General features: G+C 43.2%; 2 non-coding genes across 2 annotated transcripts; both read left to right on the plus strand.

Annotated features, from left to right (window-relative positions):
- Nucleotides 1-5,066: 5,066 nt before the first annotated feature.
- On the plus strand, nt 5,067-5,260 carry LOC118840607. The gene has a single exon (XR_005009778.1). It is a non-coding gene; the product is annotated as a U2 spliceosomal RNA (small nuclear RNA).
- A 5,587-nt stretch (nt 5,261-10,847) lies between these two features.
- On the plus strand, nt 10,848-11,011 carry LOC118840512. The gene has a single exon (XR_005009700.1). It is a non-coding gene; the product is annotated as a U1 spliceosomal RNA (small nuclear RNA).
- Nucleotides 11,012-11,241: the final 230 nt, after the last annotated feature.

Genomic DNA, 11,241 nt, shown 5'->3' on the forward strand with positions numbered 1-11,241 from the left:
TCTAAAGGTGTTTAGAGTTTGACTTTAAGGTATTTGTTTTGTAAGTCTCCTGTTAATTTTTTTCCTGCATTTTCTATTTCCATAATAATTTTCTTGTTTTCTTATTAAGGTTTTTGTTCCTCTAGCTTCTCTGAGAATTTGTTCTAGTTTACCTGTTTTTCCATGCTTCCTTAGTAATAGTGAAGTTATCTTGTGTATTAAGGTCCTATGATCTCTTCGATGGATCACCATTCTTGGAGATGGACTCATAAATTGCTGAAGATCCACATTTGGAAAACCACTTTTTCCTTTAAATGGTTAGCTTTAGGTGTTGGTGGTGATCTGTTCAACTTTTACAATGAGAATTTACCTAATTCTTTATAAAGTTGTCAAGGACAGAAGCTTTCTTTAGCTGCATAGGGTGCCAAATTAGTTTTTATATGTAAAAGGAATGTACAGAGCACCCATTAAGGAAAAAAAATGAGAGTTTAAATTTAGCTTCTATTGAATTGCTCATCTAAAACACTGGGCTACCCACTGATTCTTGTATCTCCCTCAGCATCTTTAGATCACCTTCTACTCTTCCCTCATCTCTCTTGGAAGAATTGTTTCCAGCTGTAGTGTCCCAAGTCAGGAAACATGGATTTAGGTAATAGTATTAGCACCACCGGTAGCTATCTTAAGGATATATTCCCTAAGGAGAAGGCACAGTGACAACTACAAACATGAGACGGGTTGGATGCCACAGAAATCTTTCGGGATCAGAATACTGTAGAGATGTGTGTGACTGCTAAAATACCTGGTCATTGTTGCTACATAAGAACACACAAAATAAATACAACCCAATTTGGGAAGAAGAGGATTAGTAAGGGTGGGGTTCAGGAAAGGTTTAATTGTAGGTAGCACTTGAACTGAGTCTTGAAGGTAACAAGGAGTGTTAAGAGGCAAAAAAGAGGGTGGGAATGTGTTCCAGCCAAAGCATAGAGACAGGAGAAGTATCATGGGTGAAAAGTAGTAAGGTGGGTGTAGCTGGCCTGTAGTGTTCAAGAAAGACAGTAATGTGTAGTGAGACTGGAGAGGTACAATGTGATCATGGTTTTAAATGCCACACGAAGGAAATGATTTTCGATAGGACGCTGAAGGAGGGAGTCACTGGAGTGTAAGTAGAAGAATGACTTATTTTTAGGAAAATCACTGACAGCTGTGTGGAGGAACCCAGTTAGGAATACTATGCTATAGTGTAGGTGAGATATGTTGAGAACCTGAACTGATTGGTGCTTACCTGAGTATAAAATGTTTGGGATAAGACAAGTATTGGGGAGGTACAAATGACAACATATGCCAACTAACTGAAGAGATGGTGTGTGTGTGAGTGTGTGAGTGAGTGTGTGTGTGTGTGTGTGTGTGTGTGTGTGTGTAGGTGAAGGAGAGTAAGGAGTCAAGAAAATGCCAGGGCTGCATTCAGAAGAGATTGGAAGGATTGTGTGCATTCACCCACATCATCAGTAATATTTTTTATTGAGTGAATTCAGTAACAGAGACCTAAATATTCAAATACTGTCATCTACTTGTGGCAATCTGCACCTCTCCTCACTTTTGTAAAATTGTGTTTTAGTAACTTGTGGGTTTCCAGACTATTGCGTCTACTTTCAATAAGAATGTTCAGGGAGGGGAGTTTCGTCATTCTCATCACCAAGCAGCCAATCACAGTCATCCACAATTATCAGATGACAGTAACCAGGAAGCAGCCTGGATCTGCACCTGTACAAGATAATTCCTTATTTTCCACATGTGTAAATAACTCAGGCTCATCATTTTGTCAGAAATAAGAGTAGAACTGCATGCATGACAGGAGGCTAGTCTTCCTTCACTCAAGTTCAGTTCTCCTTATTTCCTTTGATTGATTTCTCACTTTCTCCCCTTCAGATCCTTCTATTTATTCCCAGGTAAGTGAATTTTAATTGCAGTATGTTATTGGAGCTCAACAGCATACATGTGGATTACTTTGGAGGCATTTAGCAAATTCTTTAGGGTCAGTGACGTGTGCTGTGCTCTGGTTAAATCGGAAATGGATGGTTTGAATGAAGATTGTGTTGAAATATCCATGGATTTGTCAGACTGGTTTTGCCCCGACCATTTACATACATATTAGAATATGACAGGGTTGTCTTATAAAATGTCCTCTACAAGATAAACATTTTTATTGTTTCCATGTGGTAAGGTGAATAAAATTGATTGCTGCCATGCATTCTGTAATGTCTGGTATCCGTAATCCTATAATCCAGTTTATAACGTGTAGAATAATGGTATGTATTTAGGATTGTTGTCACTGCAAATACAACCCTTCCACTTTAACTGTAATCCAATTGGTATTCCATGGACATATACCAACATTGTTAAGTTTAGGGCTATTCTCCTTAATGTTCAAATTCATGCCAAGTCCCTTCCTGCATTTGTATTCTCTTTATGTTGAGTGTATCACTCCCCTCCAGATAGAAAGCTCTTTGAAAAAGGTACCATGTTTCATATACCTTTAGACTACTCTCCCTTTTGTTTCTTCACTGAGACTTGCCAGGCTGGATTCAGACTTTTTCTGTTCTTTCAATTATTTCTGTTGTGTAGACCACAATTTATGTTTTTACAATTACTGGGTTTTTTTTATTTGTTTTTGAGAGAGGAAGGCAGGGCAATTAAGGGTTAAGTGACTTGCCCAAGGTCACCCAGCTAGTAAGTGTGTCAAGTGTCTGAGGCTGGATTTGAAGTCAGGTCTTCCTGACTCCAGGGCCAGTGCTCTTCTCACTGCACCACCTAGCTGCCTCCCTGTTTTCCTTTTAAACCATTCCGGAGCATACTGCTTTGGTTCTGGGCTCTTTTTAAAATCCATATGATCCTCTGTACTATCAAGTATTAGTTTCTTTTCCTTTGTCTTGTGCTATTGATTCATCAATGTCTGGACTTGTTAGGCTGATCTTGAAGCCACGTGCCCTTCTCTTATGCCTATCTTTACTGTCAGTTCATTTACTCATCCTCTGGATCTATAACGTAGTTTTCTGCCTCCTGAGATCTTTGGTCATTTCTGTTCCTTTTCATTATGTTCTACTGCACACTTTCTCTTTCCCTTTTGATTTCAGCAGCATGGGGGACTAGACCTCCAAGCCACATCAGACTCATCCCATGATTCACTGACCTCTGCCTCAGTTAGCTTCTGGGAGATAGAATTAACCCTTGATGGATTCTGGGCCCTGTCCCTCAGGCTCAGTGGAGGGTGACATGTGTGTTCTGTCCCAGTTCCCATTGTTCCTCAGTTCTCTGGCTGATCTCTTTTGAAGGACATGGAACTATCATACTGCTTTTTCAGCCAAGACAAACTCCTGTCTTTTAGTTTCTCCCTGAACTATGAAGAGAGGGTTAGAGCCTTCAAGTAGGCATTTTCAGCTCTTCCCTCTTGGTGAATGGTGTGTGTGTGGTGGGGGCGGTGTTGAGTGAGCAAGTTAAGAGTTGGGGCAGGTGAGGGGAACCTGAGTCCTCGAGGCCACATGAGGCCTTCTAATGCCTTGGGTTCAGCCTTTTGATGGAGTCCAAGTTTTACAGAACCAATCCTTTTATTAAGGGGATTTGTTCTATGAAGTTTGGATTCAGTCAAAGGGCAACACTTGAGGACCTAGAGGTTCTGCAGGTTCCCCAACCTTGGGTTAGGGATTCCAGGCGTACCTTGTTCTGTTAAGCTTTGCCTTATTGTGCTCCATAGATATTGTGACTTTTTGTTTTGTTTTGTTTTGTTTTTTAAATTGAAGATTTGTGGCAACTCTGCATGAAGCAAGTCTATTGGCACTATTTTTCCCATGGCATGTTCTCACATCGTGTCTTTGTGTCACATTTTGGTAATTCTTACAATATTTCAAACTTTTGCATTATAATTATCTCAGTTATGGTGATCTGTGGTCAGTGGTCTTGGATGTTACTGTTGTAATTGTTTTGGGTTGCCTCGCAAGATGGTGAACTTATTAAATATTGTGTGTGTTCTGACTACTCCACCCGCCTGGCAGCTCCCCGTCTCTTTCCCACTCCTGGGGCCTCCCTATTCCCTCAGACACGACAATATTGAAGAATATTACACCAACTTTGTTGATAAAGTAACAGCAGGTTGGAGAGAATGGACTCTGATTTTGAAAGAAGTTCTCTTGTGGATAAAATGTTGCTAAACAGTACTGCATTCTAAAGAGGAATCTTTTGTGAAAGGAAGAGTCAATCAACGTGGCGAAAGTCACTGTCTTATTTTAAGAAATCGCCACACCCACTGCAATCACCATCCTGATCAGTCAGCAGTCACCAACATCAAGGCAAGACCCTCCACCAGCAAAAAGACTATGACTTGATGAAGGCTCAGATGATGGGTAACACTTCTGGCAATAAAGTATTTTTTAAGTTAAGGTCTATACATTTTTTATACATAATACTACTTGTACATTTAATAGACTACAGTATGAGGTAAAAAGAACTTTTATATGCATTGGGAAACCCAAAAATTCATGTGACTCGATTTGTTGCAATACTTACTTCCTTGCAGCGGTCTGGAACTAAACCCACAATATCTCCAAGGTATGCCTGCAACCTTCTCTGCAATTAGTTCAATGGGTTTTTTTTTACCGTTTGGGTGCTTGGTGTCCTAGACAATGGAGATGGCTGAAATTGCTTTCTCCCTCGCATTACTATTTTGATCTCTTAACCAAGAAATGATTAATTATTTACCTTTTACAGGGATGTGGAGATAGTATTCTTGTTAATTATTTACTATTGATCTTGTTTATTTATCCTATTTATCTTGCTTTGTATATATTTGTTTGTATGTTGTTTCCCCCAGTAGATTGTTAGCTCCTTGAGGGCAGGGACAGCCTTGCCTCGTTTTGCATCCCCAGCACTTAACAGGGAGCCTGATGCATAGCTGGCACTTAAAAATGTTTATAGATTATTGTTTTCATATCCTGTTATTGTTGTTAGATATTGAATATATGGTTTATTTCATTGGTAATTTTTTCAAGAATGAAAATTTCAGATTTACATCATTACAATGTGGTAACAATCATACATTTGCTTTTTAAAATATTAATCGTAAAAAGTCTGTATGATATCTTTCCTTATCAGATTAATACCAGATAAGCTTTCTATGTGAAGACATATATTAAAGGGAACTTTGAAACTGGGAGATGTAATATGGGCTTGTTCTTTCCACTCCACACATCAGTCTCAGTATTGAAGGACTTCTGGAAATGGTTTACCTCCCCCCTGCCCCCAGGCATTAAGTTTTCTGTTTAATAGAAAGATATGGCTTTCTCTTTTCAGGGAGTGTATCTCTCAGAAGCTCTGATTTTCCCACTAAGTATGGAAGAATACATTTTGTTTGTGCCTAGTGGGGGTGGGGAAGCAGAGGCCTTATGCTATCCATGTTGTAGGGAAAAGGGAGAAGGAAAGTTTTAGTTTCGTATTGCCAATAGGCTGATATTAAATGTAGAGAGTTAGCTATTAAATGTAAGGGGAGTATAGACTGTTCAAATTTGCCCCAGAAGACATTTGTCAGCAAGTGGAAAAGACACGACAAGTTTGGTAGCCTTTTGGTAGGGATGAGTCTGATACGCAGCAGTTGCAAAATAAACAAAACAAAACTTTCAGATAGAAATATCTGATTTTGTCTGAAGGGTGTAATCGGACCTTAGTAATGCTCCTTTGCAGAGAAGTCTGAAGAACAGCTTGGAAATACTAAATCCTAAAGAAGAAATCACTTTGTGGTGGCTGGTGAAGGGAATCCATCTTTGAGTTCTATGTCCTATCCTAGAATCAGGCTCATACTGTTACTGCTGCTGCTGTCATTCAGTCTTTAGTCACGTCCAACTCTTTCTGACCCTGTGACCCATAGCATGTCAGCACTGCCCATGGGGTTTTCTTGGTGAAGATACTGGGGTGATTGGCCATTTCCTTTTCCAGTGGCTTAAAGCCATCAGAAGTTAAGTGACTTGCCTAGGGTCACATGGCTAGTGAAGCCAATTTTGAACTCAGGTCTTCCTGACCTAGTGCCCTATCCACTGAGACACCCTGCTGCTTCCACACTGTTGTTAGGCAACTGTAAAATTGGAAATTGATTTTAATTCTATTTTGATAAGACTTAAAACAAGTGTGGAGATTTTCAAGATCGTCCAGTCTACAAGAAAAAGCACTGAGGCAGAGCTCTGAGCCAATGGCACTTTGTGAAAGGGTCCATGGTCCCCTCTAATGAAGTGGAACTCAGATCTTCCTCCCAATCTGTGATGCCCACTTCCTCCAGGGCCTTAGTTTTATAGTGCTTGATACCTGGCCAACACAGGTGAGGCCAACCAAAAGTACGGAATCTCATTCATTGGTAGACTTTGGCCTTGGCCCTCCAGATGGGTCTACACAAAATACCGAATCTCATTGGTTTGGCAAGCGGGCTAGTGAGCAGACTTTAACAGACCTATCTTGACCTTTGACGAGGTCCTACCAAGCTGAAGAGCAGGCTCACAGGTTGGGGCTGATAAGCTGATGTCAAAACATCTACGTGGGTCAACTGATCAATATAAGGGCAGGCCATAGGTGGCAACCAGGGTCACTCACTGGCTATGTGCTCGTGGTCATCTCTCCATGTTGAGCAATAGAGGAATGACAAGAGATGGAGAGGCAACAAAAATAGCTGGGAGACTTTCCATGTAAACCTTGGAACTTACTACCAAAATACTTAAAGCCTGAATTTTCGTCACACATAAATTTGGACGCCAATCATATACACCCATATATAGTTCTTGAGAAAACAGCCTGATCCTATTGCTTTTCTCAAAATTTACCATTCCGATTGATCAAAAAATTTTTTTACATTACATCTTTGTCTTATTACCTTGTTTAATCACACCTGGGGAGCCTTCTCACCCTGAAAGCTGGAAATATTCTCTGCCACAGAGGTCCATTTCCCACTGGCTGGGTCCTCCTAGAACTTCCATATTAAGGCAGTTAAAGGGGTACTACCCCATCTTAATTCCTCTCCAGAATCCATTCCTCACTCTAGGTTTTTTCCACCATGCCCCTTCACAGATACCTTCTCCTTTCCAACTCACACTGGGCTTTTCAGCTTCCTTGTATGTATTGTCTTCTCCGTTAGAATGTAAGGTCCTTGAGGGCAGGGATTGTCTTCTTTCTGCTTGTATTTGTATTCCCAGCATTTAGCCTAGTGCCAGGGCCATAGGAAGCACTGAATAAATGCTTGTTCACTTGATTTCACTATATTTGGGTAATAGAAACTCCATCTACCAATAGAAACTCCAACTACCAATGACGACTTTTTCCTAAATACTGATATTTGTGTAGAAATTTTAAAATTTAGTTGTGGAACTTGTGATCTGAGTTATGTAGAGGACAGTTCTAGGCTTTGATCTACATAGCAAGAAAAGAGGTATCCTGGCCTATGACACCTCAGAATGACTCCTAAGAATGTTGAATAATGTGAGCGAAGTTCCTACAGAGTCAAAGATAAAATGTGCTCTCCTTAAGTACTGATGGCAAATAAAAGGGTGTACTCCCTATCCAGTACGAGATCCCAAACTAAGGGATTTCCATGACTACAGAGAACACATACTTGTAGCTAGGAATCACTGTGGGGTACCACACCACAAATTCAGCCCGAGATGCAATATTGACTATAACACCTAACTAAGCTAGACTGTTCATATCTAGCACCCTGACAGAAATGTAGGTCCAGTTAATATTTTTATTTGACCCTGAATTTCCTTTCATCCTGAGGATGGTGTGCTCCCAAAGAGCACCCTTAGCTTCTTGGATTGAATAAAGAAAAGCAAGAGCTAATACTGAACCTCTGTGTCTCTCTTTTGGGGCAGCTAGGTGGTAGAGTGGACAGAGTGCTGGGCCTGGAGCCAGGAGGACCTGAGTTCAAATCCAGTCCCAGAAACTTCCTTAGCTGTGTGACCCTGGGCAAGTCACTTCACCCTGTTTGCCTCAGTTTCCTCATCTGTAAAATGAGCTGGAGAAGGAAATGACAAACCACTGCAGCATCTTTGCCATGAAAACCCCAAATGAGGTCACAAAGAGTTGGACAGGACTGAACAACAACACAGTCTCTCTTCTGGGAGTGTGAGGGAAGGGGTGTAAACTTGCTGCCCCTGGTTATAGCCATAGGTATCCAACAGGTGATTCATAAGCAGAGAGCACTTGCCTCAGTGGATTTGGGGCAGCTCTTTCACCATTTCCTCACTGATACTGTGAGCCACAAAGTTATGTCCTGCCCAGAGTCAGAGGGTTTTGCTGCACATCTGAATGACCTGAATGAAGCATGCAGGCTGTTCAAGTCCAATTAGCATTTACTTGCCTTGTGGCCTGATGGAGGTGGAGTCTGGCAATGAGGGCACAAATGCATCCAAGGCATTGGCCTGATTTTGTGTAGTTTGCCACGAATGTCAAAGTTGCCTAGAAGGCAACCAACTGCGTTTGAGCCATGTGGCTCAATGATTGGCTCCCATGGTGATTTTACAGTTAGTGGACAGACTAGACCAGGGTAATACGTATGCGATCTCCTCTCTGGCTTCGGCCTCAAATGTTTACGTGAGGAAAGGGATCCTTTACCTGGTTAGCAGACTTGAATTTTATTCACAGAGCCAAGTTAGACTGTTTCCCTTTGATTGGTGACAGGAGATTGGGCTCTGGAAACAAACACTGCCGTCAGTTTGGCACATTCTGGGCGACTGTAAATATCACTAGAGCTGGACTATCACCCTGCATTTAAACACACCAGTAAAAACCATGACAGTGCCAAAGATCACCAAGGTTTGGGTGAACCTAACTTCCTGGGGACAGAGACCTAAATGTTAAGATCATCTTGTATGAGGATTGTAGCTGAAGGAAATGAACATGTGGTTGGGAGTGGTGGGAGAGATGGGGGGAAAGGCTGGATATGATAGCTATCTTCTGATATCTGGAAAGCTGTTAAGTGAAATTGGGGGTTATAGTGATTTTGCTTGGCTCCAATGGGCAGAACTAGGAGCTCTATGTAGAAACTTTAGAGAGGCAGATTTCAATTGAATATCCTTAAGAGTCAGAGTTGCTGCCTCCAGAGGTGTGTGTGTGTGTGTGTGTGTGTGTGTGTGTGTGTGTGTTCCTGCTTTGGAGGGTGCTCTGTAGTACATTTCCTTCTTATCACTGGAAGATTGTAATACTGTCACTTACCTCCTCTTGGATGGGACTGCCCACTCCTCTCTTCCTGTATGTAGTCTTTTCTATCAGTAACCAAAGTGAGGTTGGTGTCTCCTGTCTTCTCTCTGGAAGCTGGAAGCCAGTGAGATGTTGCACTGGATAAAGATTTGCAGAAGATTCTTGTTTGAAGAATCCCTAAAAGTCAAGAATCCCAAAGAGGGACTCGAAGTGGACTCTCACATGGGAGTCCCAAAAAGGAACCCACTGAGAACTCTCACCTCTTGCCAACTCTGCCCTGACCTGCACACAGGTGTTCATCTCCACCAATAAGGAGAGAGTCCCATACCAATAGGCTTTGGGGCAAGGGTAACATTAAATTAGTAAAGAGGGAGAAACAGGAAGCAGGGAAATATGAGTGAGGAAGGGAGAGTTAAGGAACTTAATTCCAACATGATCCTGTCAGCCAGAGGCTGAAAAGTGGGGGAACTTATCAGTCAAAGCCACGTTCTGCATTTATTATTGGAAAGGATCCCTTTTTCAGGACCAAGGTGGACTAGATGGACCACCTCATCATACTGGAAGACCCTCCTGCCTTTCACTACAAGGCGTGTGGAGCAATGCATTCCGTGCAAGTCTGATCAACAGCCATCGACCCTGCAGCCACTAGTGTCCAAGCATCTGAAACGTACCCTATAGGGCTGGAGAATAAGAGCCTGGCTTTCCTAAACTGTGAAATGAGAGGGACTGGAAAGCCTCCAGGATCCCTGGCGGTTCTAACTCAACGATCTTTATGACTGATCCTTTGGCATTGGGGAAGAGGGCCCAGAGATGTCAGGGGGCCTGTCCGCGGCGAAAGGGCCAGGACGTGGCTGCTGCAGCCAAGTGTCTTCTAAGCCCAGGTCTGCGAGGCAGCTGGCAGGGCAAGGCTCAGAGCCAGGGTGGGCTCTAGCACAGACCCGCCAAAGCACCTCGGCCTTTGAAGAAGGCCAAGGACCTGAAAGGTGTAAGTGACCACCCCCTCCCGCAAGGCCCCGCTGGTGCTGTCCGCAAGCGTCCTTCTCCGGGGCTGGGGAGGCTTGGAAAGGGTTTTGTGGGAGAAGGTGGGATTGGAGCTGGGCTGGATTGGGAGGAGAAGGGCTAATTGAGGAAGGGGCCAAACTGTTTACGTGGAGGTGTGAGTTCTGAGGGACTCGGTTGTAAGCAAGGAGGAGGACGAGGACAAGGACAGGGAGTAGAACCCAAGCCCGGTACCTGGTCTGATCTCGTTAGGCAGAGCAAACAAATGCTTGAGGCTGGCTCGGGTTGCCATTGGTTTCCTTGTTAAAAGTTCCTCTGACCAGCCATTAGATGGCGGTGTCCATTGGTTGAGGCTCGGTGGGTGACGTCTGGAAGAGGCAGGGCGTATGCAGATGAGGAGACTGCCGGTCGTGTTTCCTCCGACCCGGTCCTGCGTGTGGAAAACCTAGATTTGGGTGGGGGTCGGAGAGGCCTAGCGGTTTTTGTCCTGTTGGAAGGGCTGGCAGCGCGTGCAGTGTGCGTGTGTGTGCGTGTGTGTGTGTGCGCGCGCGTGTGGTGTTGTGTGTGAGGCGGAAGAGCTGTTCAAGTGGGCGTGCGTTAGGAGTGTGTGTGTGTTGGTGGAGTGCATGCGTGTGGAAGTGTGTAGCATACTTACCTGGCAGGGGTGATTCCATGATCACGAAGGTGGTTTCCCCAGGGCGAGGCTTATCCATTGCACTCCGGATGGGCTGACCCCTGCGATTTCCCCAAATGCGGGAAACTCGACTGCATAATTTGTGGTAGTGGGGGACTGCGTTCGCGCTCTCCCCTGATTTTTCTGGTTTGAAAAAAAGATATGCTGTTGGTTAACCCACAACTATCTGTAGATGTAATTGGTGGGTTTATTAACGTGGTTGGGCGGAGTATTTTACGGTTCCGGATAGTTATAACAAATTTAAGAAACGTCGGTGTTCTGCCCCAGAAGGGCTCTTCTTTGTGTTGCTCTTTTGTTTAAATTAAATGGAAGTTTAGAAAGAAAGTACTGTTGTGGTGTACGTTGCG

The sequence above is a fragment of the Trichosurus vulpecula genome, chromosome 2 (assembly GCF_011100635.1).
Source record: "Trichosurus vulpecula isolate mTriVul1 chromosome 2, mTriVul1.pri, whole genome shotgun sequence".
Taxonomy (NCBI): Eukaryota; Metazoa; Chordata; class Mammalia; order Diprotodontia; family Phalangeridae; genus Trichosurus; species Trichosurus vulpecula.